The sequence below is a fragment of the Danio rerio genome, chromosome 22 (genome assembly GCF_049306965.1).
Source record: "Danio rerio strain Tuebingen ecotype United States chromosome 22, GRCz12tu, whole genome shotgun sequence".
In the NCBI taxonomy this organism is placed as follows: Eukaryota; Metazoa; Chordata; class Actinopteri; order Cypriniformes; family Danionidae; genus Danio; species Danio rerio.
Window position 1 is genome coordinate 4,390,001 of NC_133197.1, and position 26,886 is coordinate 4,416,886.

The 26,886-nt window shown below is 34.6% G+C and overlaps 1 long non-coding RNA gene across 10 annotated transcripts in view; it reads right to left on the reverse strand.

The window, feature by feature from the left end:
* Positions 1–26,126, reverse strand: part of LOC141380132 (uncharacterized) — a 337,436-nt gene extending 311,310 nt beyond the window's left edge. Inside the window, exons 1-14 of one of the 10 annotated variants that reach the window (XR_012397620.1) lie at positions 26,049–26,126; positions 25,931–25,950; positions 25,641–25,766; positions 24,403–24,436; positions 24,211–24,240; positions 24,050–24,119; positions 23,696–23,725; positions 23,530–23,599; positions 23,175–23,444; positions 22,998–23,067; positions 22,600–22,644; positions 21,492–21,625; positions 21,282–21,413; positions 18,621–18,898 (exon numbers count right to left, since the gene is read on the reverse strand). This is a non-coding gene — a long non-coding RNA (uncharacterized lncRNA). Of the gene's footprint in view, positions 1–18,620; positions 18,899–21,281; positions 21,414–21,491; positions 21,626–22,599; positions 22,645–22,997; positions 23,068–23,174; positions 23,445–23,529; positions 23,600–23,695; positions 23,726–24,049; positions 24,120–24,210; positions 24,241–24,402; positions 24,437–25,640; positions 25,767–25,930; positions 25,951–26,048 lie in introns of those variants that run through there. The other 9 variants (XR_012397622.1, XR_012397626.1, XR_012397624.1 and 6 more) reach the window with 9 other exon arrangements.
* Positions 26,127–26,886: the final 760 nt, after the last annotated feature.

A 26,886-nucleotide genomic window follows, 5' to 3' on the forward strand; every position in this document is an offset into this window, starting at 1 on the left:
ATCTGGTTTACAATATTATAAAACAAAATTTTACATTTTATAACTATTATTTAAGGGAGAGTTTTAAAATGATCTACAAAAAAATTGCTAATGTTTTAGGCGGTAGTTTATTATGCCTATTCAAATGCAAATATTAATAATAGATAATATTAGATATCTTTTCCATAATATACAGTTTTAACAAAACCAACCCTAAGAGTAATGCCATCAGCATTAATCATTAATAGCTTGCCTGAACTCATAAAACAAACAAATAAAAATAAATAAATTACAGTGCCTTGCTCTCCGTTACTCCCTTGGGAGCCCAAAAAAAGTCAGAAATCACCCAAACAACAAGCGATTACCACCAAAGACAGAAATGAAAACTAAAAAAAAAAAGAAAGGGGAAATGTACGAGAGAAAAATCCTTACAGAGGTCTGCAACATGAAAAGGATAGCAGTAAGACCTGACGTAAGGGCTTTATCGCAACTTTACGTCAATGAGTGAATTCAATATTGTAATTATCTGACAACTAAACTGGTTTACAATATTATGAAACCAAAACAGTGAACATTTCATAACCGTTATTTATGGAAAAATTTTAAAATGATCCACTAAAAAAAATTAATGCCTATTCAAATGCAAATATTAATAATAGATAATATTAGATATCTTTTCCATAATATACAGTTTTAACAAAACCAACCCTAAGAGTAATGCCAAAAAATTTTAAAATGATCCACTAAAAAAAATTGCAAAAGTTTTAAGCACTAGTTTTTTACACCTATTCGTATGCAAATATTAATAATAGATAATATTAAATATCTTTTCCGTAACATACAGCTAACAAAACCAACCCTAAGAGTAATGTTTTCAGCATTTAAGATTAATCATTAATAGCTTGCCTGAGTTTATAAACTAAAAAATATTACAGTGCCTTGCTCTCCATTACTCCCTTGGGAGCCCAGAAAACAGACAACAGCCAGAAATCGGCCAAACAACAAGCGATTACCACCAGAAACAGAAATGAAAACTAAAAAAAAAAAAAAAGAAAGAAAAGGGAAATGGAGGAAAGAGAGAAATCCATTCAGAGGTCTGCAACATGAAAGCGCAGCAGTAAGACCCGGCGTAAGGGCTTTTTTCGGCCGTGCTCCCCAGAGACGCATGCTGTGCTGTTTGGACTTTCATTGGAAAACTGCTGCCTGCTCTTTAATGAAAACTATATTTCACACCATGGGGGATGAAAGGTGCTCTTACTTTGCTGTGGTACAAACACGTGCTCGCTCTTTCTCTCTCCGGCTGACAGATCCCAATTCCTTCAGCGTGTGCCAAGCGTTTGATTAGACTCAGCCAGATGCATGATAACCTTACACTTAACTTCATTCGTTTACCGTGTTACCCGTCATTCACACCCGCGGCAAATACAGAAACAAGTAATAAGAGCTTTCTGTGCTGAATCACCTCGGTTTAATCAGATACCAACAGGCCGACGGGCAGAAAACACACACAGCGGTGCCCAGTAAAGACCAGTTTCCTGCTGTATTCCAACCACACATGCTGCCGAAGCCAATGTCGAGAGGTCGAAAATCATACGGAGTGATACACTTTCACAGGACGCTCCGCAAATAACATTCAAAGGAAGCTTACACACCCCATCCAGAATCATTAAGGAACATTTGAACTGGGCTTACTGTGGTTTTATTGCAAATACTTGGTTTAAACTGTAGTAAATGTCCATATAATCTCATTAGAACTGGGTTTACTATGGTTTTACTTCAAATACTTCATTTAGACCAGTGATCTCGCATTAAATAGCATTTGACTTGGGTTTAGTGTGGTTTTATTACAAATAATTGGTTTAAACTATGGTAAGCCTCCATATAATATAATTTGAACTGGGTTTGCTATGGTTTTACTTCATTTAAACTACGGTAAATGTCCATGAAATACCATTCAAAATGGATTTACTATTGTTTTACTTTAAATACTTGGTTTAAACTATGGTAAACGCCTGTATAAAACTGGGTTTGGATTGGAACTGGGTTTACTATGGTTTTACTTCATTTAAATTATGGCAAATGAGCCATGAAACACTATTTGAAATGTGTTTACCATGGTTTTACTTCGAAAGCTTCATTTAAACTATTGCATTTCTGTAAAATATCGATTGATGTAGGTTTACTATAGTTTTACTACAAATACTTAATTTAAACTATGGTAAATGTCCATGAAATACCTACTGAAGTAAGTTTACTGTGGTTTTATTTCTAATACTTGGTTTAAACTATGGTAAACGACCATATAGTATCATTGGAACTAGGCTTACTATGGGTTTACTTCATTTAAATGATGGTAAACTTCCATGAAACACCATTTGAAATGTGTTTACCATGGTTTTACTTCAAAAACATTTAAACTATTGTACTTTCATGAAATACCAATTGAATACCAATTGAAGTAGGTTTACTATGGTTTTACTTCAAATACTTCATTTAGACCAGTGATTTTGCATTAAATAGCATTTGACTTGGGTGTACCATGGTTTTATTACAAATAATTGGTTTAAACTATGGTAAACTTGGTTTTACTTCATTTACACTATAGTAAATGTCCATGAAATACCATTCAGAATGGATTTATTATGGTTTTACTTCTAATACTTGGCTTAAACTGTGGTAAACTTCCATAAAATATCATTTGAACTCGGTTTACTATGGTTTTACTTCATTTAAACTATGGTAAATGTTCATAAAATACCATTTAAAGTAGATTTAATATGGTTTTACTTTAAATACTTGGTTTATACAATGGTAAACATCCATTTAATATCATTGGAACTGGGTTTACTATGGTATAACTTAATTTAAACTATGGTAAACTTCCATAAAACACCATTTGAAATGTGTTTAACAGGGTTTTACTTCAAAAAACTTCATTTTGTAAGGTCCACCCAGTTGGCCCAATGACGGTATCCAATGGTGGATGAAGGTTCACTGCATGTTCGGTCTTTCCAGTGCACAATGTTGATTTATATTAAACTTAACTCATATCTGACTCCAATTTTAGTATGAGATGGTTTAGAATATTAATATATTTATCCTCGTTTTATCTGACTCCAATTATAAAACATTAAGAAGATTATATCAATATGTAATTTAGATAAATGTTTGAACCGTTTGTCTTCACTAGTAATTATTACATCCGTTCATTCGGGTGCTCATGTCGCTCAGAGAAATCGCCTCGGCCGAAGGCGTCCCTCACGGTCACACTCCGGTCAGTCTTGAATATTAAACAGAGGTAAATTGACTAATACTTTAGATGGCCGCTACCAGCGCGCTCGTTCTAAAATACTTTAGTTAGTCCCGCTTAGATGTACACCTTTGAGTTAAGACAATCATCATTTCTAATTAGAGGTTAGGGCATTAATATAAATGTACCCGACTACTGGACTCTATAGTAACTTTGGTTTTCACCAAGCCCATGGTTTCCCATATGAACTTAATTTAGAATAATATTACCTTCAAACAAAGGTCGGGTACCCAATCTAGGTTAGTCGTGCAACACCTTGTTGACCTAGACGGAAGTTATCGCCCTTTCCACCTAAGTACACATGAATCAATATCAAGAGTCAGCCGGATCCCTAAAACACAATTAGTGTGCCAATGCTCCATCTCAATTGGATTTTAGTCCGTCTACTGACCTGACGCAAGACGTGCGGAAACAAGGATACAGCGTAATCTACTTGAATTAATAATTACAGAGTGAGCAAAATATGGTCAAACATTACAATTTATTAGTCAGGTAAATGTATTATGCCAATTCAATCAGTCAATTCATAAATGATCAATACAAAACATCAAATTATCAAAGATAAATCCAAGATGAAAAAGATGCATTCCTGACTTTGAAATATACATAACATGGGGCAGACCCCATGTTATGGGCTGATCTGGTTAGGCAGAATCGCCTTGAGCTTTTCTTAGCCCTTACCTTAAATAATCCAAGAATTCCCTCAAGGAAGGGGGTGTGAATGTATAACAAAAGGCATTCACACTTAGTGTCACACCCCTCACAGTGGATCAAAAGATGCCTGAAGTTATATATTTATTGTTCTGATTATGTCTATTTCTGAGAGAATGAGACCATTGTACCAATCGCACTGAGACATTTCAAATGATATCAAACATGATAGTTAAAGTCAGTTTGGTTAATTCTAGAACATTCAAACATTGAAATGACCATATGAGTGAGTTAGGGGGATGAAGCAAACTCAGATGCAAATGCAGCAGGAACTGGTTTTTCCCGCATTCCCCTTGCTGAGCATGTTTTGAATTGTCAAAGGCATCAGAATATTTGCAATATTTCAATTCTTACAGATAACCCCCATTTGATCCCGTGGGTCAGATATAAATGTGTCCATGGGGTCACTATGTATCCTTGTTGAGGTCATTTAGGGGCAATTCAAGACAGTCTCTGTAGCATTTTCAGTTGTAAGTCGTGTTCAGCAGGTGGCTAAACAGGTCCAGGCTCGTTTTCACCTCTTTTGAGGAGCCTGATTCGAATGCACTGCTCATTCAGTCCATAAAGGCCTTCATAGCTTCCACTGTGTCCTTCCCCTGGCAAAAGTGTCCACGTCGTGTGGGCTTCTCATAGTCTGCTTCTTCTGATGAATCTGGTCATCTCCAGATATGCAGACATCGGCATGTGGGGGTCTACAGTGTGTATACACTGCCTTCTCTCGGACACCTAAACAGCAACTTGATGGCTCAGCGATTGAACAGTTATGAACTTGTGTCATTCTGCATTGGAGAAAGTCATGAGGTTAAGCATAAAATATATGATCAAAACATAAAAGTCAGCAAGTGCGAGTCGTACAACTGGTCTCAGGTCTCTTTCAATCTGTTTAAAAGGTCCAATCAAAAACAGATAATTCTTTGTCACCACTGAGATAGGGTATAATGATAGGGAGAATATTAAATATTCTTGGTTTGAATTACTCAAGGTAAAGCTATCAAAAGGTCAGTGCAACTTATTAAAACAGTATAACAGGCAGTATGCATCATAAAACATATCATCATGACAATACATTCAAATAAATGACATTCATTTTCAAAATGAAAAAAACGTGAAGATATTTGTCATACATGATAGTAATCACATTATTTAACCATAATTATGAAGGTATATCTATAATAATGTGTGTGTTTGTGTGTGTATGTTGTGTGTGTATGTTGTGTGGTGTGTGTGTTTGTGTGTGTGTGTGTGTGTGTGTTAGTGTGTGTGTGTGTGTGTGTGTGTGTGTGTGTGTTTATGTGTGTGTGTGTGTTTGTGTGTGTGTGTGTGTGTGTGTGTGTGTGTGTGTGTGTGTGTGTTTATGTGTGTGTGGGGGGGCTTGAACACAATTGATGGTATTTGTCAAATTTAAATGTCCTAGTGATTATTAGAAGTGTCCTCACTTCGGTTTAATTTTAATCACTTTAGTACTTATACCTGTTATTGGTGATAGATTGGAAAACCAGGGGCCCTCTGGTTTGTCAACCATCCCCACAACAGTCAGTGTATCTATGGCAAGTTCGCCTCTATTGAAGTTTTATACCATCAATTTGTTGTCAAGGTCATGCAAATGTGTAATTTCTTTTCAGCTGACAGAGGGTGTCAGAGGGTGTTTGTTGTCTCGTCTGTCATCAGATTAATTATTCTGTTCTATGTGTGTGAGGCTAATGTGTTTTGTTTGTATAAACATGGACAAAAGGTCTTAATTAATGAGATTTGACTCCTGGGTCTTTGAAGACTAAGGTGTTATCTATGTGCCTGGGTTTACCTGTGGCTATGTGTCAGTGTAATGCTCCAAACAATGGTAATCAACTTTTATAATTGTGTTGCAAAATTTTAGTCCTGTCTTAGCAGGGAGCCAGCATAAGAATGTGAACATGAGGTGTGTTCCGGCTCAAATTGATTCCATATAATATCTTTTACGGAGCATGTTAAGGTGCAATGTTCAAAGCCGGATCCTGTAAAAATGCATTTTCATGGTTAATTTAATTATCACACTCTATACTCCTGTTTGTAGTTCAAACTGCAGCTATACAGGGGATAGCAGAGTTTTCTACTTTTGGAGATCAAAGAAACAAATATCATGAATTTCAACATAGTTAATTCCATTTTCATCCAGGACATGTGGTTTAACATGTGTATAGTATAAAGCAAATTTAAAAATGCCACTAGGATTCGTAATAATAGAGTCTGTTGCAAATGGTCTTTGCAGGAACCATGGTTTTAGTCCCATTGCTATTAAGCAATTTGGGAAGATTTTAACTATGAGATCTTTTTGTGTCTCTGTTTCATTTAACATGTAAATTTACATCTTTGTTGAAGATGTTTTGTGAAATTACATAGCCTCATAGAATGCTGAATCCATTGATAAGATCAGCTGTGGATAATTGTTATTCTGATGACTGATCAAAGACTTTTTCAGAAGACTCACTGCAGGAGGTGAGGGATTTGCCTCACAGGGGTTCTTGCTTTGAGATGCAAGATGGGAGGCTTTTGGCCTCTCAGGTTATGGCTTAACCTTTTGTCGCCCTCATTTGTATTTGTTTGATGTGGACCGGATCTTGAGTGTTCTTTGTTATTCGTCCGCCTAAGGTGAGAACAAAAGCAGAGAAGAACCATAGTTATTTTAGAATTTTCATCAGTTTCAAATTCAATCATGTGGAATTAATGTTAATGCATCATTTTGCAATATTAATTCTGGAAGCCACATGATGTTGCTGGTCAGATCTGTGAGTGTGTAACACCTGTTTACACAGTCTGCTGTATTCTGAGCATTATCTCCCAGTTCCGCTGGGGACATTTTTCTGAATCAATCAATGATTTTTCATTAATTTCAGTTCACAATCTAATGGGCCGATACCCATAGTTCATTTTTTTGCTCTCATTAACAGTCAGATCTGTTGGCAGAAATCATTTCACCCTTTTGGTGTTCTCTGCTTAACGGTTGTCATTTTATGGTGTGACTCACAGATTCTTAGATCTTTTGACCCATAAAAACTTTGGTAACTCTGAATGTTATCATATCCATCCCCCTTTCATTATTTTTCTGGTGAGTTTAACTCTCTGATCAAATTTTAATTGTAGGTGGTGTTTTTTTCAGCGAGGATTATATTGGTTTACAATCAGTTATTCTATAGTAGTTCTGTCAGTGTTTTCATTAAGCATAAAGAAAGCAAACCTCCTCAAAGTGAATGTTTCATCTCTAGTCTTTAGTGCCATGATTGGCGATTATAATATAATGTACATTATTGTTTATTCCTAATGTAATTATATTATATTAAAATAGTATGTATTAAATATAATTATATCTGGTCTCTGGAGAGTGTTTTAGAACACAGTGCATTGTTTTATGCAATTACAGCAAATACATTCTGAGCATCTTATTATCACTGAGGTGAGACTTCTTTGCTCTCTGTCAGGCCATTTGAATATGAAAAGGTTTGAGCAATCAGGAGGTCTAAGGGCTTATTTAAAGCTAAAATCTTTTATATTTAGTCTGTTTCGAGATTAAATTAAAGTATAGTGGATATTTTAATTGATCAGCATCATATTTGAATTTATCCCCATTAAATTTAAATGGCAAATTTCTGATTTGTAAAAGCAGAGTTTTCATTAGAGCTTATTTGTCTTTTTTGCAATCAAATCATTCTGTTCTGCTCACCTTTATTTTTCACATGCAAATGCCTTTAAACAGACTGTTGTTATTAATCCAATTTAAAAGTTTACAATTGTTTTTAAATCTTAAACCATTTTTTCCTGTTTTCCTTTTTTCCATTTTTCTCTTTTTTATAAAACAGTAGATTTAAAAACAATGGATATTTTTGATTCAAACTTTTAGGATCTAATTTGTGACTCTCCACTGAGTTCCAGAATATAATTTGGATGATGTTATTCCAATTTAAGCTTCAACTCTTGCTGCCTAGCAGACAAAGAGATATTTCAGAGCAAGGGATGGCGTTTTTCTATACTGCTGTTATCATGTCCCTGATGATCAAAGTGGTTTTGTCTAATTCTCAACCCCACCGGATAACGCATTCCGGTCTAACATTTTTGAGCATTTCCGACTCATTCTATCAATGTGCTTATATAGGGTGCGTCCAGCTTTCCCTCAACATTTCTAATAGGCAAAGAAGAATTGACTTACCACAGCAGCTGAAGATAGAATAGAAGATCCAAACCTCTGAAGATAGAATAGAAGATCCAAACCTCTTGGTTGATATAAATCCATTTTGTGCTGGAAAGACGTAACTCGCCTGAGTTGGGAGATCACGGAGATGGGTCACCATTTTGTAAGGTCCACCCAGTTGGCCCAATGACGGTATCCAATGGTGGATGAAGGTTCACTGCATGTTCGGTCTTTCCAGTGCACAATGTTGATTTATATTAAACTTAACTCATATCTGACTCCAATTTTAGTATGAGATGGTTTAGAATATTAATATATTTATCCTCGTTTTATCTGACTCCAATTATAAAACATTAAGAAGATTATATCAATATGTAATTTAGATAAATGTTTGAACCGTTTGTCTTCACTAGTAATTATTACATCCGTTCATTCGGGTGCTCATGTCGCTCAGAGAAATCGCCTCGGCCGAAGGCGTCCCTCACGGTCACACTCCGGTCAGTCTTGAATATTAAACAGAGGTAAATTGACTAATACTTTAGATGGCCGCTACCAGCGCGCTCGTTCTAAAATACTTTAGTTAGTCCCGCTTAGATGTACACCTTTGAGTTAAGACAATCATCATTTCTAATTAGAGGTTAGGGCATTAATATAAATGTACCCGACTACTGGACTCTATAGTAACTTTGGTTTTCACCAAGCCCATGGTTTCCCATATGAACTTAATTTAGAATAATATTACCTTCAAACAAAGGTCGGGTACCCAATCTAGGTTAGTCGTGCAACACCTTGTTGACCTAGACGGAAGTTATCGCCCTTTCCACCTAAGTACACATGAATCAATATCAAGAGTCAGCCGGATCCCTAAAACACAATTAGTGTGCCAATGCTCCATCTCAATTGGATTTTAGTCCGTCTACTGACCTGACGCAAGACGTGCGGAAACAAGGATACAGCGTAATCTACTTGAATTAATAATTACAGAGTGAGCAAAATATGGTCAAACATTACAATTTATTAGTCAGGTAAATGTATTATGCCAATTCAATCAGTCAATTCATAAATGATCAATACAAAACATCAAATTATCAAAGATAAATCCAAGATGAAAAAGATGCATTCCTGACTTTGAAATATACATAACATGGGGCAGACCCCATGTTATGGGCTGATCTGGTTAGGCAGAATCGCCTTGAGCTTTTCTTAGCCCTTACCTTAAATAATCCAAGAATTCCCTCAAGGAAGGGGGTGTGAATATATAACAAAAGGCATTCACACTTAGTGTCACACCCCTCACAGTGGATCAAAAGATGCCTGAAGTTATATATTTATTGTTCTGATTATGTCTATTTCTGAGAGAATGAGACCATTGTACCAATCGCACTGAGACATTTCAAATGATATCAAACATGATAGTTAAAGTCAGTTTGGTTAATTCTAGAACATTCAAACATTGAAATGACCATATGAGTGAGTTAGGGGGATGAAGCAAACTCAGATGCAAATGCAGCAGGAACTGGTTTTTCCCGCATTCCCCTTGCTGAGCATGTTTTGAATTGTCAAAGGCATCAGAATATTTGCAATATTTCAATTCTTACAATTTAAACTATTGTACTTCCATGAAATACCAATTGAAATGGGTTTACTATGGTTTTGCTTCAAATACTTGGTTTAAGCTACGGCGAACATCCATATAATAATCACTGGAACTGGGTTTACTATGGTTTTACTTCAAATACTTGGTTTAAACCATGGTAAACATCCATATAATATCATTGAAAATGGATTTACTATGGTTTTACTTCATTTAAACTATGGTAAACTTCCATGAAACACCATTTGAAATGTGTTTAAAAGAGTTTTACTTCAAAAACTTCATTAAAGCTATTCTACTTCCATGAAATACCAATTGAAGTGGGTTTACTGTAGTTTTACTTCAAATACTTCATTTAGACCAGTAAACTTACATTAAAAGAACATTTGTTTAAACAAATAAACAAATATTTGTTTAAACTATGGTAAACGTCCATGAAATACCATTTAATATAGATTTACTATGGTTTTTACTTCAAATACTTGGTTTATACAATGGTAAACATCCACATAATATCATTGGAACTGCGTTTAACGTCTCATTCGAAAGACGGTGCTCACTGAGCAGTATAGAGTCCCCGTCACTATACTGGGGCATTTGGACGCACACAGGTTTGTGCGCCCCCTGCTGGCCTCACTAACACCACTTCCGACAGCGACCTAGCTTTCCCCTGTTGTCTCCCATCCAGGTACTGACCAGGCACAGCCCTGCTTAGCTTCAGTGGGCGAACATGTGAGAGTAGCAGAGAGCGAGCTGCCGGCAGCTAAAGTGGGTTTACTATGGTCTTGCTTCAAATACTTGGTTTAAACTAGGGTAAACGTCTATATAAATGTATTGGAACTAGGCTTACTATAGTTTTACTTCATTTACATTACGGTAAACTTCCATGAAACACTATTTGAAATTATTACACCATGGTTTTACTTCAAAAACTTAAACTATTGCACTTCCATGAAATACAAATTGAAGTAAATGTCCATAAAATACCATTTCAACTGAGTTTACCATGGTTTTACTTCAAATAATACATATTATCAATGCAAAATGCATGACATGTACTATGGTTTTACATCAAATGCTTTAACTATGGTGACGTCTCATAAAATACCAATCAAATTGGGTTTACTTTTGCCCAACCAAAAACTATTGTAAACGTTCGGTTTACAAGTCAGTAGTTAAACGCAAAAATGATAAAGATCAATAAAATATAACTTGGACTAGTTTTATTATGTTTTTACTCCAAATATTGCATTTAAACCACAGTTAAAGTCCACAAACACCATATTAACTGGGTTTAACTCTGGTTTTAAAGCAAATACTTCAATTTTAAAAAGACAACGTCCCATTTGTTGTGTTCAACATTTAATAAAATACAATCTAAACTGATTTTACTATGGTTTTACTCCAAATACTACAGTTATGCAGTGGTTAACATGCAAAAACTATGGTAACAATGTTTTTACCAGCATTTACAATGATTAAACTACAAAAAAGCAGACTTGATTAATAATCCCTACACAACAACAGTGATAAAATCACGAAAAAGTCCAGAAATAGTTCTCCATGCTAGATAAACACACACTAAAGTTGTGCAGTATTTGTCAAAGTTTATTCAGACTTAAAAAAATGCAGTTAAATCTTTATTTTACCGTGTTGCAATCACACTGATAACGCCTTCTTCCCCTACACTATCCAGTTATATTAAGCTAATCGGGGTTTAGCTCGGTCAGTCCATTTACTAACATCAATTGCCTTCATTACACCCTATAAAACTCACAGGTTACAGTAATAATGAATAAACGTAGCCTTCATTTGATTGTGAATCTAATCTCGGTGTTAAAAAAAAAAAAAAAAAGATGATTCTACGTTTCGGACACAGACGGCAAACTCCCACCGGACGCTGGGGTTAATTCAGCACTGACCGAAAATGGGGAAAAATAACTCATTATCCTTAAGTAACGAGCACGGAAAAGCATTTAATTAAAGTGAAAGGTCCATTGTTTCTGCTGTAATATCGGAGCCCTTAAAGAGCTGTGGGAACGAGACCTTGATTTATTACATTCATTCTGTTTGGTAAGTGGCCAGGCAGAAACGTATATATTATATAATCAGATAGCCACTAAATAATTTAATATAGTACAATAAAGGAATCTACAGCACAAGAATGAGAGCTGAGCCTCCTCATCCTTTATTTTCACTCTTGCGTATAGGGAAACGTGTTGTACACAGACAACCATTAGCCTATACATAATTAATTTGATTATTAAGCGCAAAGATTTGTTTCAAAACTAATTTCTAAATTTAGTTCTAATTTCCAGAAAACGAATAAATGAACAATAATAACGAAGTGTGTTAAAAAATAAATAAATAAAAAATAATGTGTATTTTCTCCTAAATACACATGCTGTGCCCCATATGGTCTAAAACCTGCCCCGTATGGTATTAAAACCTTGTTTTAATAAAACAAATAGAAATATGCAGATAATAAATAATACTGCTAATAATAATAACATTACACAAAAGCAACTTGTCATGAATAAACTGAAAAAGCCTCAGAGATGAAGGCATGAAGGCGGTGGTTTTTATATTTATGTAGGCAAGAAAATAATAATTTTTGGAATATTTAAATCCTTCAATTATTTTTCATTTGTAAAGATATTTGCGTATTGCTGTACACCCTGTGTGTATTAAGCAATGTTTAAGTGAGGCGCACAACTAACGTGCTCTGCGTTACCCACTTTGATCTGTCTATTATAGTTCCTCAAAATAGCAACCCTCCCTAACACGCCTACTTTTTTTTACACCAGAACGTCTATGGGCGCATATGAGCGCAAATGCATTTGCTTTTTAAACCGCGTGCTGCAAAACCGCCTTGCGCCGGGTGTATGACAGGGCCCCTAGTCTGAACTCTGGCTACTTCATAACCGTGGGGGGGGTCTTTCTATCAGTCTCTGAACACTGTCTCTTTAAAAAGTTAAAAACACTCAATGTTTAATGCACAGTATCACACATTATCTGCATTGTCAAACTCAGTCCATTATTTCTAACACTTGTTACATTCATCTAAATTTAACTAAATGCGATTCCCTCTATATACAGTCAATCTCATTTATAGTTGCTTCACATATTGGTCGCCTCTTGGAAGTTATAGCTTTAAGTTCTACTTGTGAAAAAGTATTTGCATTAATTGTTTATCATTGACTGGGGCAGTTTTTGACATTTTCCGCTAGATATAATGTAATGCATGAATAATACAATTCCTTTCATATTATTATTCCCCAATTTTCAGCAGCTTTTTCATGGTGGTAAGGTTGTATTTTTTCACAGACTCAAAACAATGTGAAAGTGATTAGCCATTGTGGTTCCCCATTGACCAACATTTGCTACTAAAAATCAGTAAATTGTAATGTTAATTTTCAATTGAAATCTTTTGTGAATTATTCCAGAATTGCAGGTACATTTCCATTCACTTTTTCCTTAAACTGTGAGGATACACAGCAAATGTATAATTTAGAGTATCAATTATTATCGTAAAACAACTCAAATGCGATGGAAAATGTTTGATTCTGTTGATGATTGTCATTAAGGTTATTGGTAAATGTTATAAAACAAATGCAGTTGACTGGTAATGCAGTTGAAGGGCAATGGAGATGAGGGCAACACAGTTGAGGGCAATAGAGATGAGGGCAATGGAGATGAGGGCAACACAGTTGAGGGCAATAGAGATGAGGGCAATGGAGATGAGGGCAACACAGTTGAGGGCAATAGAGATGAGGGCAATGGAGATGAGGGCAACACAGTTGAGGGCAATGCTAAGGGCAACGGAGTAGACAGTAAATGAGTTGAGGGCAATGGAGTTGAGGACAACTGAGCCGAGAGCAAGGTAGTAATGTATTTTTTATTTAATGCCATGTCAGCAACCAAGGCTATCTTCATGGCAGGAATCTTTCAACAATAAATATACAATTTAAAAATAAACAAACAAAATAAAACATAAATTAAATGAGATTTTTTGTGTTAATACATAGGGATGTAACGGTATTGTAAATACCGTCATAACGCAATATTAATTTTTTTCGATATTACCGTAGTCGCATGACTCTGTAAAACTATAGGTCTTCTGAGAAAATTTGCTCAGGCGAATGAATCGAACGGGAGGTAGCGGAAACTACAATTCCCATCAGCCCAGGCTGGGCCATAATCCCTTGCGGTCTGTTGTCGCTACAGATCCAGTAATGCGGAAATGGAGTGTGCTGCTAGAAGCGGGGATGAAAAAAAAGCTGGAAAACCCTAAAGCGGGTGTTGTCACCACGCGCGTACTGAATAGTGGTGTTGTCGCGCGAGTTCTTATCAGCTGTGTTGTCGCGCGAGTTCTTATCAGCTGTGTTGTCGCGCGCGTACTGAATAGCGGTGTTGTCAGCACACTGTTCAGATTGATGCAGACATGAGATCTCTATCTCACTCATGGTTTGTCTTCTCAAGTGGGGGAAAGACAATGCACAACGTTACCCACTGCTGTCAACCTGGGCCAAGTCATATCTCTCTTGTCCCAGAAACCTCAGTCCCAAATGAGAGGGTTTTTTTCTGTTGCAGGGGACATTGTAAATGCCCAGAGATACCAGCTTTTACCAGATTATATTTATATGATAATTTTCCTTTAAACCCATCTCTATCTAAGTGAGTGAGTGATTAAATGTTGAATGTGATGAGTTTTCAACAATACCAAATTGAAACTTTATTTTTTTACATGGTTTAATATTTTTTTGTTATTAAAATTGAAGTTCCTGTTTTAAATCTTACAGATAGATGGCTAATTTGTATGTCATTGACACTTTTGGCACTTTTTTGGAGTATTTTCATAAGTTTTGTTTTTTCCTGTAAATGATTCAATAAATACCGTACCGTGACATTCATACCGAGGTATTACCGTACCGTGAAATTCTGATACCGTTACATCCCTATTAATACATGATAAAAATTCTAAAATCTTTTCTGGTTTCACTTTGTCAAAAATGTCCTTAAGAGTTCATTTCATAAAAAGTCCTTCTGGAATCAGTAAAAGCAAGACAGTCCAGTAAAATATGTTTTATAGTAAGAGGAGTTTTGCAGCACAAACACTGAGTTGGGTTTTCACCTTGGAGCAAAAAACCCATGTGTTATTCTCGTATGCCCAATACGACATCTGGTAAAAACTACTTGATCAAATCGATTCTTAAAATGTCTTAAAATTCTGTGTGAAACTTCAGGTTGGATTTTGAGCAAGGTAGTAAACAGTAATGTAGTTGAGGGCCACAGAGTTGAGGACCACAGAGTTAAGGGTAATGGAAATGAGGGCTACAGAGATGAGGGCAACTGACTTAAGGGCAACTGTGCTGAAGGCAACAGAGTTGAGGGTAATAGAGTAGACTGTATACAAGTTGAGGGCAACGGAGTAGATTGCAATGGTGTAGACAACAATGAAATAGACGACAATGGAGTTGAGGGTAACTGTTATGTCCCTTTATGTATTAATTCTGCTCTTTTTATTTTTGGGAAGTGTTCTGTGTCTCTCTGCAGGAAGTAGCTGCGTGCTCCTTTGTTTGGTCCTGCCCCTGCTCCAATTGATGCCACACCCTGCCTAGTCAGCTGACTCCTGGCTGCCTATAAATTCTTCCTCTGTCGCTTCCTGTTTAGCTGTTTGAGCTCACTTGTGGTTGGTAGAGGTGTGTTTATGGTTATAGAAAGAAAGTGTGTGTTTGTTTGTTAGATTTGTTGAATTGGAGTTTGTCTAAGTGTTTGAGAAAGATCTTTGAAAGTATTTAGTGCTTTAGTTCTTGCTTTGTTGATGTTGAAAATCTGATCTCTGCCTGTTAAATGACTACTCTGCTGTTTTTGGCCCCTTTTTGGATTTGTCTGTGATTGTAAATATTTGAACATAGTAAATAGGGAGCTTGACGCCATTTTCTTTTGTACCTTCTTTAATTGATTGTTTTTGTACGGAACCCCGGAAGGGACGTAGTGGAGGAGAAAAAAAATGGGTGGGTGGAAAAAAAATAATGGGTGAAAGAAAAAAAAATGGGTGGGAGGAAAATATATATTTCTAAGTTTTTTGCGTTCTCTCGCAAAGATGTTTTGCGTTCTCTCGCAAAGATGTTTTGCGTTCCCTCGCAAAGATGTTTTGCGTTATCTCGCAAAGATGTTTTGCGTTCCCTCGCAAAGATGTTTTGCGTTCCCTCGCAAAGATGTTATCTGGCAAAACTGTTTCTCCACAAACACTTCCTGTTCACTGCACTCACGTAAACCCTCCCGTTTTTGCCGAAATTCTCCCGTATTTTACCATTCTATCCCACTTTCTTTACATTACTGTGCGTATGCTACCTATGAACCAGTGAATGCATGTATAAGCGCTGACTGACAGACGCGCTTCATACAATAAACTGATCCCAGATCAGCGTCTGTACACGCCATTTACAGAGGAGCGGGTGTATGTTTAAACAGACAAATACACTGAATAATATGAAACATCTCCGTCCTGCATGTTTTATTTTAAACAGCTTATTTTCTCTTAAATAAGCACAAACAGTTTCTAAAGTAATGGACTGCTTTCATTATAGATCTGTGCATTCTTACAGAGACACCTCTGTTATCAAACTAAACAAAACATGAGATTCATTTGCTGCGCACTTGTTTGATAACAGAAGTGTCCCTTTAAATGGCGCGTACAGACGCTGATCTGGGATCAGTTTATTGTATGGAGCGCGTCTGTCAGTCAGCGCTTAAACATGCATTCACTGGTTCAGAGGTTGCAAAGTGAAAGGCGACAATCAGCGCACCGTAATGTAAAGAAAGTGGGGTAGAGACTAAGCAGAGTAAGAAAAAAAATTTATTATAATTATTCAGTTTCTGTACTTGAAGACTCCCCAGAAAACCATCACATAGAGCTATTCCAACTGTCTTGTGAAACTGTAGTCATATCGTGCAGCCCTACAGTAGTAGCAGTTCTGGTCTATTTTCAGTGTTTTAGCTGCTGTTCTCTGGTGTCCATCTGTGACAGCCGGTAAGTGGAGCTCATTTATCCAGCACGGCTTATGTTGTTAACCTTGCTAAAAACGTGACTGCATCGTTCTGTATGTGCTCACTTTGGAGACGTCACTGGCCTGATGGGACGCATGTATTCAGAGAGTCTCTCGCACGTCTCTTTCTGAAAGTCCAGTCTGATCTCAGGAGAAAACGTAAACATTTTACGTTTTGCCAGTTTAGTGGCTATTTCGTACGAGTTCAGTCGGACCAAATTGTACGATTTTAAAAAGGAGGCGTGGCACCTAACCCCACCCCTAAACCCAACCGTCATTGGGTGATGAGCAAATCGTACTAAATCAAAAAGTTACGAATTGCCATGAGATTGTGTTGGACAGTCTGATGAAGGACGAGTCGACGTCACCGCAGGAACTCACAATGCAGACCTTTAAAGTCTGTGTGGAATCAAAACTGGCGTTTATTTTGTTAGCGCACGCTGACTACATTTACATGGACATCAGTGATCGAATTATTTGGCTTAATCTGAATAAGACTGCAATATGATTAAGGTGTTTACATGAGTTGCTTTGTGAATTTTCCTTTCATTTTACATGTTAAAGAAACAAATAACCATTTGAATAGAGTTTACCATGGTTTTACTTCTAATACCTTATTTTAACTGTGGTTACAATTCAAATATTATTTTAAAAATCTATGAAAGAACTTGGTTTACCTTTTTTTCTTGAAACACTTTATTTAATCTACCGTTATCAAAAAAATAATGGTAAACTTCCATCATTTCATTTGAGTTTACCATGAGATTTAACCAACATTTAACCAATGCTTACAAAGCAAAACTATGATTTATAATGGTTTTCATTACCATTATTTAATTTTATTTAATTAATTACAATGAAAATACCATGGTAAACTTCTACGAAAGACTATTTGAGTTGGGTTCACCATGGTTTTACTCCAAATACTTCATTTAAACGATCGTTATCAATCAAAGACTATGGTAAACTTCAATTACAGAGCCTTTTACTTGGGTTTACCATGAGTTACTACATTTAAGCAATGATTATCAAACAAAAACTATGGTAATCCATACAACAGGTACACTCTAAAAAAAAATTCCGTAAAAAAACGGTAAAATGTACTGGCAGCTCATTACACAAATATTTTACCGTAAATTAAAAACGGAAAACTTCTGTTAATTGACAGTGTGTCCACATTAAAAAAACTAAAAAATATCCGTTTTTTGACGGTTAAACTACTGTAAAATAACGAACCATTTTATAGTAATTTAAGGGTTTTCTATATAAAAAAAAACGGTTATTTTCTGTGTTTTTAAGGGTATACCAACAGTAAAAAAGCGGAACTATTTTGTGTTTTAATAGTATACCTACTGTAAAAAAACAGACAGATTCTGTGTTTTAATAGTATACCTACTGTAAAAAAACAGACAGATTCTGTGTTTTAATAGTATACCTACTGTAAAAAAACAGACAGATTCTGTGTTTTAATAGTATACCTACTGTAAAAAAACAGACAGATTCTGTGTTTTAATTGTATACCTACTGTAAAAAGAGGACTTTTTTGTTTTTTAATAGTATATATACAGTGAAAAAATGAACAGATTCTTTGTTTTAATGGGATACCTACTGTAAAAAAAATATTATTTTACTAATTTAATGCTCTTCAAGCAGCATAGAAATAGCAGTTGGTAAGGATAAACCTATACATATGGAAAATACACTACTAATGGTTTACCATAGTAAAACAAAACATGTATTCCATACTGTATGTGTAGAGAAGCAGTAAATAGTTTGTTAACTGTGAACTTACAATGATTAGTACAAAAACAACTTTGCAATTAAAACAGATTCTTTAATGAATACAAATCATTTGAATTCCAAATAGCTAGTTATACACACAATAAATACATATTGACATGTGAATCACACAGTGAGAAGTCTTGGCAAATAATCTCAAAGCAAATTAGTTTTAAATGTTAGCTTTAAGATAATTGAGGACAAGTGGGCAAATTACAAGTACTTTACATTAAGAAACCAGGTTAACTGCAAGATGGCAGGAAACAGACGATACAACTGGGTCTTCTTCCGCTCCAATACTGATACTTCAATGGCTGTAAAAAAAAAAAAAAAAAAAAAACATTACTAATGACATTTCACTTACAACTGGGGTAATTCCTTGCATGTCAATAGTTTACACAAATGAAAGTTTTATCATCATCTTCATGTCTCACTCTTGTCATTTCAAGCCTGTCTGACTGACATACTTCAACAGAACAAAATAGGAGAAATAGGAGCAACATTCTTTAAAATATGATATTTTGTGTTTTGCAGAGGAAACAAAGTCATACAGGTTTAAAATGTCAAGAGAGTAGGTAAATTATGAATGATCAATTATTCAGTTTTGGGTGAGAAATCACTTTAAGATTTTTCAAAATAAAGTGTAGGTACTTTTGACAATATTCGGAACAATAATGCAAGAGAGAAACAGTAATATAAACAAACTATGCTGGTAACACTATAATAACTACGGGCTATGATTCATTTATGAAGCATTAGCAAATAGTGAATTCATTATCTGTTAAGCATTAACTCTACATTAATAGATGTTAGCAGTTGGTTATAAATACAGCTGCAAAATTTGCTACAGCTACAGTTTAATAATTGTGTTATCAAACTTAAATGATTGATTTTACATTACTATTTATAGATTAAAAAAAAAAATATATATATATATATATATATAATATTATATTTAATATTGCATTATTTACAAAATTTCTTCCAGTTGTGGCCTAATCTAAAGTGAGGATTATTTATGATTTATAAATCCTTATAAACGACAGTTAAACCTTGCTGAATAGCAGGAGTGCCAAAATATAACATAAAACTGGATAAAACAACAATAAAATAATTTAATGATATATTACGATGCAACATTTCAGTGTTATTTAGCTATGTTTAAACTGTACAGTAATTTTATTTTAGATAAGATTTATTTTTCATTTAATACAATAAAATGAATTTCATTTTTAGAATATAACTGAATCTTTAATTGTGATTTATAAGGCGATTTACAAAGCATAAACAATCCTCACTTTAGGCTACAAAACTGGATGAAGTTAACAAAAGCACTTATTAAAATAAGTACTGTATATACTTTATATACTTATTTTTTATACTTTATATACAAGTATAACAATTACTATTCATTCATGTATTTTCCTTCAGCTTAGTGTGTGCTCACACTATGTATAGTTGCCTTGAACCAGGCCGAAGCACTCTTGTCCTCCCTCCTGTCTCCCCTGATGTCCCGCACTCACATTGCATTCGAGCCTGAGCACTCTTACATCATCGATGATGCGCTGTTTAGTTTAGGAAGTGCTCTCAGCACGGAGGAGAATTCTTTAGTTATATTGTTTTAGTCATTTGGGATGCAGTAACACGCTGTCAAGAATTTCGCCGAACAGATCAGCCACTTTTGATGTTAATAAACAATCATAAACTCCTTGTGCTGCAGGAATAGGAGGTTTGCTAAAGGCGCAGCTGTGGTGCAGTAAGGGGTTTGCGTTCATTGAACAGTAATAGTGGTTAATTTATCCAAATCAAAGTCCCTTGCAAACTGTCATAGATTAAAGACACAAACCCCTCACTGCACAACAGCTGCACCTTTAGCAAACCTCCTAGTACCTGCAGCACGTTGACTTTGATTGTTTATGAGCGTCAAAAGTGGCTGATCTGTTCGGTGAAATATTTGACTGCGTGTCACTGCATATTGAACAACTAAAACGATATAACAATATAAAGAAATCTCCACTGTGCTGAGTGAGAGCACTTGTTAAACTGAACAGTGCGTTATTGATGATGTAAGCATGCTCAGGCTCGAATGCAATGTGAGTGCGGGTCGTCGGGGGAGACAAGCACGCTTCCAGTTTCAAGGCAACTGTGCATAGCATGAGTACGCCCTTGGAAACACCCATACACACATTTACAAACACACTCATACATAACAGCCAATTAAGTTAATCAATTTCCCTATAGCTTATGTCTTTGGACTGTGGGGGAAACCGGAGCACCCGGAGCTCTTCTTGCTGTGAGGCAACAGTGCTAGCCACTGTGCTGCCCAACTATTACTATATGCCTGAATAATAAGATATATAAATGTTAGTTTAAATAGTTTATTAACCATTTACTTACACATTCTGAATGATTAGAAAAAAAATACACCAACTATTCTTAAATTACTGGTTTGTAAATAATGCTATACTAAATTTAGTAATGAAAAATTAATCATTAACAAAATATAAAAACAAAATCATTAAGCACATTATAGATGTGCTTATAAGTCAAGATTACAGCATTTGCAGCTGTAGTTATAAACTGTATACTAAGGTCTGTTAATGTAGAGTTAAAGCTTAACAGAACTTTTTGCTAATGCTTAATAAATTAATCAATAGTGTTTAGTTATTATAAAGTATTACCGGTGTGCTTAATTACCTTTAAATCTTCCAAGGATTCTGAAAGTCTTTCTGGTCTGACAGGAATCGAAGGAGTTTAGATGGTATGTTTCTGCTTGGTGCACTTTTTTCTGCTATGGACCTACATTCTGGATAGTTACTCAGCATGCTCCTGTTGTAAACACAACAAACATGTATCAACTTACTTGTCTTATAAAAATGAAATAAACTTAAAAATGTAAAAACATACCTTCATATAAACTCCAGAGTCAGGGCTGCTTCCTTAGGCTACATAATGTTTAGCACATAAGAGACTAAACATGTAGCTCACCACAATTAGGGGACAGCTCAATGATCTTGTTATTGTGACTGTGGACTCTTCTTCTGAAAAAAAGAAAAGAAAAGTGAGTTGTGTGTTGGGTCTGGTACACGTCCACATGGAAAGAACCTATATAAACATATGGTTTAATATAGGTTTTGATTTAGGTTTTTGAAATATGTGACAAATATAAAATTGGCTGTTTTCCTATATTACATGTACATATATGGGTACATATATGCACACCTATATGTTAAATTATTAATATTATAAATAATATTATAAATATTATAATTATTATGTAAAATTATTCAAATACATGTCTGCTACATAATTTAAAAGAAATTAAAAAATATATATTTACTTAATCAAATATTACAAGAAATAATTATAGTGCAAGAACAAAAATAAGGCAAAAAAAACAATAAAGGAAAGAAATAAAATGTAAAAAAATTATAAACCATTTTGTTTTACATTTCTTTCTTTTCCACTATCTTTATACAAGAAAGAATTGACCTTGAAAATGTTTCAGGAAAACGTGTAGACATCATAGCTTTCCATCTCCTCTCACTTATTTGCCATAGTTAAATTCCATAACATGCCAATAACATGTGATACAAAATTCAAGTGGCACATACATAAGTTTTTCGCATTTTTTAAGTTAGTTCTTACCCAGAGAGCAAACCTACGTTAAATTAACATTGAATAAATGTTAAAACATCAATCAAACTATCATTGAAACAACGTTAAAAAGTCACCACTGATTTTTAGGCAGTTTTCCACCCTGAAATAATGGTAATTCTATGATAATAAATAGACAAAACTGTCCCAAAATCAGCATTTATTCAACCAAAATTAAATCTTATTTTTTTACAATGAACCCAACATTAAATAAAATGTTAAATCAACCACACTATCATACAATTAATGTTGAAATTTAAAGTAGATTTTTAGCCAGTTTTGCATCCTGAAATAAAGTTATTACAATGACGCTAAATATATTAAACGGTCACAAAATCAGCATGAAGGCCTGGCTCACCATCAAGATGCCCACATTGAAATTGTCTCTCTCATCATCAGGTGGCTAAGAGAGAAAAGAAAAGAGATTCAGCAGTGGACCAGTTATTTCCTTATCACTTTAAACAGACATTACCAAAATAAAGAACTTGTAACATTTCAAATGATGCAAAAATAAATAATAATAATAAATAACTGCTTGGTTCATTTAACAGATTACAGTAGCAGCTTAAAAAACCCAGATAAAACACCCACATCAACCCAGTACTTTTTAGTTTGAATACATGTTAACAAAATTCAAAACTTACTGAAGCAAAATGTGTTCATGTAAACACTTAGTAAAAATATAGGTACAAGTAATTGGTTTGCCAAATAATAAAAATAAAAGCATCAATATCAAAAAAACCCTGACCATTTTACCTCTTAAACTTGGAAGTTTACTGTCATCCCCTGTATTAGGTACAGATGGTCCAGCACAACTGCCTGAGTTCTGAAAGAGCAAAGACATTCTTGGTAAAATGACAATAGATGCAATGCTAAATATAAATCATTTTTTATTTTAATTTTTTGTATTATTTATAAAAATGCAGTACTGACCAGTCAGCATCAATTTTTACACCAACACACCAACAACAAAAATAACACTCATTCAGTTTGAAACATGCAGCACATAGTCTACTTTTATACTTTACAAACTTTGTGGATAATAAAAAAAAAATGAAAACATTTAAAACCCCAGCTGTATTTTATTTCATTTGTCCATATTAATTCAAAGTCATTTTGGATTGAATGTAAGATTTAAGATTTTTATTTAGATTGCTGTGAAAATGTACCTGTACCTTGTACTTATAACCAAAATTACAGAACCTGGAAATCAACAAAGCAAAATATCAGTGAACCTTATATGTACAAAACACTTAAAACCAAACAGAAAAAACGCTGAACATTTTACCTCTTAAACTTCAAAGTTTACCGTCATCTCCTGTATAAGGTACAGAGGGTCCAGCACAACTGCCTGAGTTCTGAAAGAGCAAACACATTCTTGGTAAAATTATAATAGATGCAATGCTAAATATAAATCATTGTTTATTTTTTTGGTTAAAAAATGCAGTACTGACCAGTCAGCATCACTTTTTACACCAACACACCTACAACAAAAATAACACTCATTCAGTTTGAAACATGCAGCACGTAGTCTACTTTTAAACTTTAAACTTTGTAAATAACAAAAAAATGAAAACATTTAAAATCCCAGGTGTATTTTATTTCATTTGTCCATATTAATTCAAATTCAGTTTGGATTGAATGTAAGATTTAAGATTTTAATTTAGATTGCTGTGAAAATGTACCTGTACCTTGTACTTATAACTAAAATGACAACATAAACATAAAGCAAATCTTATATCATATATCAGTGAACCTTATATCTACAAAACACTCAAAATCAAACAGAAAAACCCTGAACATTTTACCTCTTAAACTTGAAAGTTTACAGTCATCTCCTGTATAAGGTACAGAGGGTCCAGCACAACTGCCTGAGTTCTGAAAGAGCAAACACATTCTTGGTAAAATGACAATAGATGCAATGCTAAATATAAATCATTATTGTTATGGTTAAAAATGCAGTACTAACCAGTCAGCATCAATTTTTACACCAACACACCTACATCAAAAATAACTCTCATTCAGTTTGAGACAGTCTACATTTAGACTTCACAAACGTTGTGAATAATAAAAAAATGAAAACATTTAAAATCCCAGGTGTATTTTATTTCATTTGTCCGTATTAATTCAAATTCAGTTTGGATTGAATCTAAGAATTTACCTGTAACATGTACTTATAACCAAAATGAAAGAACCTGAAAGTCAACAAAGCAAAATATCAGTGAACCTTATTTGTGCAAATAAAACTCACTTAAAATCTACATAAAAAGATTTCATTTGCGATAACACCATGTGTAGTTCACTCTATTATCAAGGTTTCATTAAAATAAAACTCCTGATCTCCTAATAGTAAAGAAAGTATTGTTTGCTATAATGAATCGAACTGACAATTAGTTTGAAGAATTTTAAGACTGTGGAAGAACAACTCATCTTTATATCTTCATATTAGCTGCCCTTGAGGTTCTTAAAAGTGAATAAATAAATATCAATGACAGTTCAACTCGACTACAACAAACATTTAATTGTGTGCTTTAAGGTACACGTTGTATTTGAGGCCGAAAACGCATGACAGTGTAAACACTATAAATACTTTTAAATGTCACACACGTACTGTATAACTCTGTTATCTCTGTACACACAAACACGCGTCGCGAAATGCGGAAGTTTTTTTTTCGTTCGTTTTGGCGAGCGTTGTGTTATTCCATAACATTCTCATCAGTTCTTGCTTCTTATTTGCGTCTATTACCCCAGTTTGTCACGCGGGATGAATGAAATGTTCATGAGTTAAAGTGAAACTGCCGAACTGCAGTTAAAGTCAGGCATCCTGCTGATTTGATTCATAAGGGCACTTGTTTGTCAGACGGCTCACCGGTCAGGTATACATCCGCGCTAAAATATCAAAGTATGAAAGTCACCCAGCTCCCAACCCAACGTTGAGAATAGATTAACGGCGATATATTTTTTTTTATCGCGCGATAAGTCTCGCGTTAACGCAGCACGTTAATGCTGATAACGGCCCACCACTAATAAAAACTTTACGAGTGTGTATTTCCCCTCATACCGAGTTACAAATGCCTCCAATTCACGCGAGTCTAACTTATAACTTACTTAAAAACCAGCAAAGCTGTTCCACTGAAACTCGGTCACACAGCCTTAATACGTCGGTCAAACTAAAGCTAACATTTGATAACGTCAGTAAAAATATGAAATTAGTCATTAATATGCAAACAAACACAGACGGTCAGGTGTTACGAGCGTTTGAAACACGTTAACGTTAGTGTTCATTAAAGGTAACGTATATCAACCAAACTACACAGTGACACAAACTTTGAATGCTATCCCTTGTTCAATGCACTGTACAAAGAAAACATTTATATTTCTATAAAATAATTAACATACCTTTTACACTCTTACAGACAAACTGACGTTTACCGTTAATCCAGTCAGGTGCAGAGGGAGTGAGTGGGTGATTGGACGTCACGCCACTTCCCGCGCACGGCAGTTTAGAAAAATACGGACAAACAACTGTAAATGAACAGATATCATATTTACTGATGAGAAAAACGCATAAAAAGGTAAAAAAAATCATTAGGTAAATGCTTGTTTAAATTACATTTAACCACTCATAGCTCAGTTTGATCTTAATGAAATAAAGTCTGATCTTATTAACAATATTAAACGTAATTCACTGCTGTACTTTCCATGGGCGCTTCATAAAAGACAAAAATCATTTTAAATAACGATAAAAAGGTAATAAAGCAGTCTTTTAACTAAAATATTGTTATATGTTTTATTAATCGTACTTACCAGGGAAAAAACAGAGGAAGAAATATGTCCCGGTGTCCATCAAACGCTGTCTGAGCTGCGATCCCCTTCCCACAATGCAATTCGAAAATGTATATAAACGGAAAAACACCCGTAATACGTGTATACGGAAAAAATCTGTTAAAATATACAGTCATTTAACTGTTATTTTACAGATTATTTTTACAGTGTATTTGCGGGGTTTACAATGGTTTCTCTCCATCATTTCTATTTTAAATGTACAATTAAAATACTAAGGTAACTTTAACTGGGATCACTATGGTTTTGGGTCATTATTTACATTGTTTTGACTCCAAATGCTTAATTTTAACTAAGGTTACAATGCAAATATCATAGAAAACTTCAAAAAAAGACCATTTGAACTTGGTTTACAATGATTTTATGCTTCACTTAAACTAAAATTAGCATCAAAAAGCTATGGTAAACTTCTATTACACAACATTTTACTTAGGTTTAGCATGAGATTTTACATTTAAAGAACAATAACCAAGTTAAATCAATAGTAAACTTCCATAAAAAAAGACAATTTGGACAGTATTTACAATATTTTAACCTCAAATTCTTAATATAAATTGTGTTTACAATGCAAATATCATGGTAAACTTCTACAAAGGACCATTTGAATTGGGTTTACCGTGGTTTTACTAAAAATACTTTGTTTAAACTACAGTCATCAACCAAAAACTATGGTAAACATCAATTACAGTACATTTTACTAGGGTTTACCATAAGTTACTACATTTAGCAATGATTACCAAACCAAAACTATGGTAATGCATCAAACAAGTCTTCAAATTTTACTTTATTTAAACTGGTTAGT